Raw genomic sequence first — 8,650 nt, forward strand, 5'->3', positions numbered from 1 at the left:
CCATTTAAATAAATATATCTTTTTAAACACTTTCTGTCCAAATTAGATGACTATAGGCCAGTAAGTCTGACACCAATAATGAGGAAATTAATGGAAATCCTACTAAAGGATAGGATTGTTGAACATCTGTAATCACATAGATACTTGGTTTAACTCATAATTTCATAATCAGGTTTGGGATCCATAGTTGTCATCTTTATTTTTCCCTTATGTCCGTCAATGTTTCTCTTTGTAGTAATTTTTATTTTTTGAGCACTGCTGGAATCAAATATGCTGTTTTTGTATACCCTTGTTTTGTACCCTACTATATACTGTCCCTGTTTAAGTGATGTTTTTTCATTGCTGTGACATTTGTATTTTGTGATCTTTTAATAAAGTTTTACTGTTTGAACCATAAAATCCCATAGATTGCAAGATGAGAAACAACATTGGTTTAGGGGATTACTTCAGGGAGATCGTGTCACATTAATCTTATAGATTTTTTTGGATTGGGTGACTAAAATAATAGATGGCTAAGGGGCAGTAGAAATCGCTTATCTAGACACTGTCCCACATAGAAGACTTATCAATAAACTACAGTCATTGAGCTTGGACTCCAATATTGTTGAGTGGATTAGGCAGTGGCTGAGGGACAGAAAACAGAGGGTTGTAGTCAATGGAGGATATTCAGAGCAAGGTCTTGTTATCAGTGGGGACCTCAGGGATCTGTACTGGGACCAATTTTGTTAAATATCTTTATTAGTGATATTGCTCAAGGTCTCGGTGGTAAAGTAATGGTCTTTCTGCTGATGACACAAAGATATGTAACAAGGTTGATGTTCCTGGAGGGATATGCCAAATCGAAAAGGATATAGGTAAACTAGAAAAATGCATGTGTAAGGTAATGCACCTGGGGCTTAAAAACCCAGGCGCAGAGTATAGAATATGTGATACAGTCCTAACCTCAGTATCTTAGGGACTTAGGGGACATCATTTCAGAAGAGTTAAAGGAGTATTCTGGGATCTAACATTTTAGCCCCTATCCAAAGGATAGGGGATAAGATGTCTGATCGCGGGGGGCCCTCCGCTGAAACCCCCCGCGATCTCGTTGCAGAACCCGCATTGTATGCAGAGCTGAATCTCTAGTTTTGGAAACCTCCGGTTTCCGGGACTGGAGACGTGACATAACACCACGCCCCCCTCGTGACGTCACGCCACGCCACCCTCCATTAATGCCAATGGGAGGGGGTGTAACGCCGTTATGCCCCCTCCCATAGACATGAATGGAGGGGGCATGGCATGACATCACTAGGGGGGGGGGGGGGTCGTGGTGTTACATCACTGTATCCGAAGCTTAGTCTCCAGTTTCGGAAACCATAGGTTTTCAGGGACTGGAGACATGACATAACACCACGCCCCCCTCGTGACGCCACGCCACCCTCCAATCAATCCTATGGGAGGGGGTGTAACGCCGTTACGCCCCCTCCCATAGACATGAATGGAGGGGGCATGGCAGGACGTCACGAGGTGGGGGGGTTGTGCTGTTACGTCATGTCCCCAGTCCCGGAAACCGGAGGTTTCCAAAACTGGAGACGCAGCTCAGCATACAATGCGGGTGCTGCAGCGAGATCGCGGAGGTTCCCAGCGGCGGGTCCCCCGCAATCAGACATCTTATCCAATATCCTTTGGATAGGGGCTAAAAGGTTAGATCCCAGAATACCCCTTTAAAGGTAGGCAGACAATGTCAAAGAGAAGCAGGAAATGCAAGAAGAATAGTTGTGTACAGGGAGAGGTATTAAGGGTAGAAAGAGGGAAGTGCTCATGGGTGTTTAGAAGAGCTATTATCCCAGATGGAATCTAACTTGTTGGTTCTCTGGAACTTCCACAGCCAGACTTTATCCCCCACCTGGAGTGACACAGCGTGGAGGTGGCGGCAGCATAAGGAGACCATTTAGTGGCTGAATGACACAGTGTGGATGTGATGGCAGCATGAGGAGAACACATAGTGGCGGAATGACAGAGCCTGGAGTCTGCGGCAGCATGAGGAGAACATAAAGTGGCTGAATGACACAGCGTGGAGGTGACGGCAGCATGAGGAGAACATATAGTGGCTGACTGACACAGCGTGGAGGTGGCGGCAGCATGAGGAGACCACATAATAGTTGAATGACACAGCGTGGAGGTGGCGGCAGCATGAGGAGACCACATAGTGGCTGAATGACACAGCGTGGAGGTGGCGGCAGTATGAGGAGAACATATAGTGGCTGAATGACACAGCGTGGAGTTGGCAGCAGCATAAGGAAACCATATAGTGGCTGAATGACACAGCGTGGAGGTGGCGGCAGCGTGGAGGTGGCGGAGAACATATATACGGGTTCTGCTGTACATGCTATTCAATGACGACTCTGCTATACCGACTCTGTAGCACACACGTGCAAGTCTCACAGTTTCGACTCATACATGCTGTTCAGTGTCGGCTCTGCTATGCGACAGGAAGTTGCGTCATCATATAGGCCCCCCTCGTTGTCTACTCACCTCCCCAGTTCTCTCAATCCTGTTGCTTAGTAGCTGCAGGGACCATCCGCAATTCCGGTGTGGAGTCTGTCTAGGCCGCCCATCTTCACCAGGAGGCCCTCTTCTCCGCTTCAGGCCGACCCCAGATTAGTGATGCTGCATTGACGCTGCTGCGCTGGGACGTCCGAGCGCAGGGAAGCCCCTGACATCACGGACGTCTGCTGCGCAAGGACGTCCCTGTGCGGCGGCATCAATGCAGCGTCACTAGTCGGATGGTCCCTGCAGCGAAGATGGATGGCTTTTTTTTAAAAAGCAGTACAATAATAAAAAGGGTCTAACTATGGGTATCGTTTTACTCATAATGACCCACAGAATAAAGAGAACATGTTAGTTTTACCATTAAGTGCACTGCGTAAAAATGAAACCCCCTAAAGTTGCTAAATTGTGTTTTTTCTTTTCAATTTCCCATCACACAATATTTTTTTTTGGTTATGTTGTACATTTTATGGTAAAATTGAAGGTGTCAGAACAAAATAGAATTGGTCGAGCAAAGAAGAAGTCTTATATGCGTCTGTGGATGAAACATAAAAGAGTTATGGCGAGGAGGAAAATTGAAAATAGGCTGCGTCCTTAAGGGGTTAAAATTGAAAATAGGCTGCGTCCTTAAGGGGTTCAGGGCTCAACACTATATTTGGTGCAAAACAAGCATATTTTGTATGTCTTTACCTTTTTACTAGTAGGGTGTAGAAGCTATTGACTATAGGGAGGCACAGGGTGCACTATTACTATGTGAAGACACAGCGGGCACTAGTACTATATGGAGCAGTGCTGGACTGAGACCGGACATAAGCTGCACCGGACATAAGCTGCGCACGGCAGAATCCATTCAAATTTTGGACTTACATATTATATAATGCATTCTGACCTAGTACTGCAAAAGTCACCGCAGTGCACTTAGTGGCCACTATTTGTCTACTTTTTGCATTCCTTTGGATTTTCTGTGGGCTGGTGTGTGTGCCAGGGTTACTTTTTAGTCTTAGTCTGACCCTGTGTAAGGGCGCATTCACACCACGTTTTTGCAATACAGTTCCTGTATACGTTTTCAATGTGAAAACCGTATGGAACCGTATTGAAAACCGTATGCATTGACTCTCCATTGAAAACCGTATGCCAAAAGATGCATCCGGTTGCATACGTTTTGTGTCTTTTACGGTTTTGTCCTTTTTTTTCCCATACCCAAAACCGTAGCCTACCACGTTTTTGGTCTGGGTGAAAAACAGTATTAAAATGGATACGTTTTTTTCAACACGGGAGTCAATGGGAACCGTACAGGACCGTATGTTCAAATTTCTTGAAATTTCAATCAAACAAGTGAAACTTTATTAATAATGGAGTGAAAAGTTAAAAACGTATACTTTTTTTCTTAAAAAAACGGATGCAACCGGACATAATTTTTCACGTTTTTTAATCATATACAGGTTAAAATATGTACACACATTTTGATACAGTTTAGTCCGGTTTTGAGGAATCAATTTTTCATCAAAAACCTGATACGGGAACTGTAATGCAAAAACATGGTGTGAATGCACCCTAAGACAACTACCCAAAATTGCACACAAAGAGGTTTTCTGGGGAGGTGGTGCATTATAAATAGTGATTGAAGAAAATCGAAGTCCAGCGCGGTATTTCAGAGCAATTCGTGCAGTTTATTTACATAAGGCACGCAGTACAACAAGAAAGCATGGTGGTGACGCGTTTTGGCTGGTAAGGCCTGGGCTTGCTCATGACCTTACTGGGTATGAGTAAGGCCAGGTACTACTGTCCGAAACACATCACCATCATGCTTTCTTGTTATACTGCGTGCCTTATGTAAATAAACTGCACGAATTGCTCTGAAATACCGCGCTGGACTTCTATTTTCTTCAATTACATCTCCGGTCCACACCTGTCTGTTTTGCGGTGGGTCGTACTGGGTGAGCTGACCACAGCGCTCTCTTTACCATTTTAAATAGGGGTACTGAAAGTCCATCACAGGAGATTTAAAGGGGTACTCCTGTGGAAAACTTTTCTTTTTAAATCAACTGGTGCCAGATTTGTAAATTACTTTTACAAAATGCTTTTTTTGGGGGGGATTTCTCTGATGTCATGACCACAGTGCTCTCTGCTGACCTCTGCTGTCCATTTTTGGAACTGTCCAGAGCAGGAGAAAATCCCCATAGCAAACATATGCTGCTCTGGACAGTTCCTAAAATGGACAGCAGAGGTCAGCAGAGAGCACTGTGGTCGAGACATCAGAGAAATCCAAAAAGAAAAGCATTTCCTCTGTAGTATACAGCCCATAAAATGTAATGGAAGGATTAAGATTTTTTAATAGAAGTAATTTACAAATTTGTTTAACCTTATGGCACCAGTTGATTAAAAAAAAAAAAGTTTTCCACGGGAATACCCCTTTAAAGGGGTGGTCTTCTCAAAGAGGGACTTCGCTGTATATAGTCTTAGAAAATAGATAGGTTCTATTCTAAGTTCAAATCAGACTAGGAAATGTGGACACAGGCTTTAACTTTCTTATTACTTGATATATTTACTAATTATGTATAATATCAGTATTGGGGTGCTACAAATGGGACAGGGGGATCACAGCTAATAGTGGGTATGCTTTTACTGTAAACATCCATAATCCACTGATAAAAACAATATAGAGGTAACATATTCCAGTATTTTTTCTTGTATAAATCCACTGTTAGATCCTATTTATTCTTTGAGGATGTCAGAGTGAAGCAAAAACAATAAAAAAGAAATAAAAAAAAGAAATAATAAAAAAGCATATATGTAAAAAAGGTTTTGAAGACTATAAATGATGACAGAATCAAAGTAGGGCCTATCTTCCCCACCATTACGATAACAAGTATAAAGGCATGTTAACTTATATAAGTCTAGACCACCCAGCAGCCCCCGACACTGCTTGTTCCCTATTAAATTATTAAAGAGCCCAAAGCACTGATACTCAAGCAGAATAAAGGCAATCACATCAGAGATTTTTTTTTATACAATGTGGCTTCTAGACTACTTGTTAGGGCAGTGTTTAGGGGGTGGACATGGGTGACAAGGATGTGATCAGGGGGGTGGACAATGGAGGGTGAACATGGGTGACAGGGATGGACAGGGGTGACAGAGGGTTGGATTGGGGGGTGGACATGGATGAGAGGAGGGTGAACATGGAAGAAAGGGGTGGACAAGGGTGATAAGGGGGTAAAAGAGGGACAGGAGTGACAGAGAGGGGTGGACTGGGGGTAACAGGGACAGATGGGTGAACAGGAGGGTGGACATGGGTGACAGGGTAGACTATGGGGGTAGACGGGGTAAACATGTGTGGCAGGGATGGACAGGGGAGTGGACAAGGCGGACATGGATGACAGGAGGGTAGACATAGGTGACGGGGGGGGGGGGGGTGGACATGGGTGACGGGGGGGGGTGGACATGAGTGATGGGGGGGTGGACATGGGTGACAGGGGGGTAGACATGGGTGACAGGGATGACAGGAGGGTGGACATGGATGACAGGGGGTGGACATGGGGGACAGGGATGACAGGAGGGTGAACAGGGGAGTGGACAGGGGTGACAGGGGGTGGACATGGGTGACAGAAGGGTGACAGGGGGTGAACAGGGGGGTGGACATGGGTGACAGGGGGGTGGACATGGGTGACAGGGATGACAGGAGGGTGAACAGGGGAGTGGACAGGGGTGACAGGTGGTGGACATGGGTGCCAGGGGGGTGGACATGGGTGACACGGGGGTGGACATGGATGCCAGGGGGGTGGACATGGGTGACAGAGGGGTGACAGGGGGTGAACAGGGGTGACAGGGGGGTGGACATGGGTGACAGGGGGGTGGACAGGGGAGTGCACAGGGGTGACAGGGGGGTGAACAGGGGTGACAGGGGGTGAACAGGGGTGACGGGGGTGCACAGGGGTGACAGGGTGGTGAACAGGGGTGGACATGGGTGACAGGGGGGTGGACATGGGTGACAAGGTGGGTGGACAGGGGTGACAGGGGGGTGGACAGGGGTGAACATGGGTGACAGGAGGGTGGACAGAGGTGACAGGAGGGTGAACAGGGGTGACAGGGGTGACAGGGGGTGGACAGGGGTGACAGGGGGGTGGACATGGGTGACAGAGGGGTGACAGGGGGGTGAACAGGGGTGACAGGGGGTGAACAGGGGGGTGGACATGGGTGACAGGGGGGTGGACATGGGTGACAGGGGGTGGACAGGGGTGACAGGGGGGTGCACAGGGGAGTGGACAGGGGAGTGCACAGGGGTGACAGGGGGGTGAACAGGGGTGACAGAGGGGTGCACAGGGGTGACAGGGTGGTGAACAGGGGTGACAGGGGGGTGGACATGGGTGACAGGGGGGTGGACATGGGTGACAAGGGGGGTGGACAGGGGTGACAGGGGGTGGACAGGGGTGAACATGGGTGACAGGAGGGTGGACAGAGGTGACAGGAGGGTGAACAGGGGTGACAGGGGGTAGACAGGGGTGACAGGGGGGTGGACAGGGGTGACAGGGGGGTGGACATGGGTGACAGGAGGGTGATCAGGGGTGACAGGGGGGTGGACAGGGGTGACAGGGGGTGTACATGTTATTATAACATTATTAAGGACAGTGTACACACCTGACATCCTAACTGGCCATGGTGTGGGATGAGTATGGACTGGATCGGTGTTTTCCAACCAGGGTGCCTCCAGCTGTTGCAAAACTACAACTCCCAGCATGCCTGGACAGACTTAGGCTGTCCGGGCATGCTGGGAGTTGTAGTTTTGCAACAGCTGGAGGCACCCTGGTTGGGAAACACTGGACTGGATACTTATATCATTGAGTATATTGCTATATTTACATCCAGAGCTAACAGAGTAACACCACTTAAAGGGCCCCTGATCCTCGATGAGCCAGCAGGGCTCCAAGGGGTTTCCCAACAGCAAAAGATTTATGGCCATGGGTGACGGGGGGGGTAGACATGGGTGACAGGGATGGACAGGGAGGTAGACAAGGCAGACATGGATGACGGGGGGGGTGGACATGTGTGATGGGGGGGGGGGGAGAGGGTGGACCTGGGTGACGGTGGGGGGGTTTGGACAGGGTTGAAAAGGGGTAACAGAGGGGTGGAAAGGGTACGGTACCTTAAGCAAGCCGGCCCGCGCAGCTTGCAGTTCCACGGCAGTCCGGCGCAAATGCAGCTCGCTCCGCCGTTTGGCACCAATGCCATATTCGGCTCACTGCGCTGCAAGGGGGAGGGGGGGGATGTACGCAGGGGATGCAGGGGGACGCTGTGTGCGCAGGGACGTAGGGGGACGCTGTATGCGCAGTGCGCACACAGGCTTCCCTTCCCCCCTGCACGCAGGCCGGGGCGGGACATTTGAAAAAAAATAAAAAATAGAAATCTCGCCAAAATCACTGCTCTAACTACACGATCTAGGCGGCCACGAGGCCCCTTTTAGCACGAGGCCTTAGGCGGCTGCCTAAATCACCTAATTAGAGAGCCGCCTCTGATTCCGGGACACTGCATTGTCCCGGAATGAGGGTGACCAGGACCCGGGACAGACTCTCCAAATGCGGGACTGTCCCGGGCGATCCAGGACACGTGGTCACCCTAAATTGCTGCATTATATGTGAGGGGCACAGAACAGGGGGTATTATATGTGAGGGGCACAGGACAGGGGGGCATTATATGTGAGGGGCACAGGACAGGGGGGCATTATATGTGAGGGGCACAGGACAGGGAGGCATTATAAGTAAGGGGCAAATGTCAGGGGGGGCATTATAGGTGCATTATATGGGCACATGACAGGGGGGCCCTGTCATGTGCCCCTCACATATAATGCCTCCTGACATGTGCCCCTCACAAATAATGCCCCCTGTCCTGTTCCTCTCACATATAATGCCCCCCTCTCATGTACCCCTCATATATAATACCCCCTGTTCTGTGCCCCTCACATATAATGCCCCCCTGTCCAGTGCCCCTCACATATAATGCCCCCCTGTTATGTGCCTCTCACTTATAATTTGCCCTTTTCTGTGCATGCACACCGCCCACCCCCCCCCCCTCCCCCCAAGTTTTAATAATTCCCCTGTACCATACGGCGCCCGAGCACCTCTCTCCA

This window comes from Hyla sarda, chromosome 3 (genome assembly GCF_029499605.1).
Source record: "Hyla sarda isolate aHylSar1 chromosome 3, aHylSar1.hap1, whole genome shotgun sequence".
Classification (NCBI taxonomy): Eukaryota; Metazoa; Chordata; class Amphibia; order Anura; family Hylidae; genus Hyla; species Hyla sarda.